This window comes from Galeopterus variegatus, unplaced genomic scaffold (genome assembly GCF_000696425.1).
Source record: "Galeopterus variegatus unplaced genomic scaffold, G_variegatus-3.0.2 Scaffold5431, whole genome shotgun sequence".
Taxonomy (NCBI): Eukaryota; Metazoa; Chordata; class Mammalia; order Dermoptera; family Cynocephalidae; genus Galeopterus; species Galeopterus variegatus.
In genome coordinates, this window is record NW_007731542.1 from 54,066 (window position 1) to 54,448 (window position 383).

Here is a 383-nt window from a genome sequence, read left to right on the forward strand (position 1 = left end):
GACACTGTTGATAGAATTAGAGTTAACAAAATATAGATGATGCAGCAGAAAGCACAATCTTAATCATCTGTTCCCCCAGAGGACTAAATGTCCATCAATGGATGATTCGATAATGAAATTGTTGTCCGTCTACACCATGGAATACTACTCTGCCATAAAAAAGAATGAAATACTCCCATTTGCAACATGGATAAGCATGGAAAAACTTATGTTGAGTGAAATAAGCAAAGGACAGAGGGATAAATAGCCTGGAAAAACTTATGTTCAGTGAAATAAGCAAAGGACAGAGGGATAAATAATATATATCCTCACTCATATGTGAGAGCTAAGAGAGAAAGAAGGAAGGAAACAAAGACTACAGTAGTGCGTTGGTCTTGCAGAGG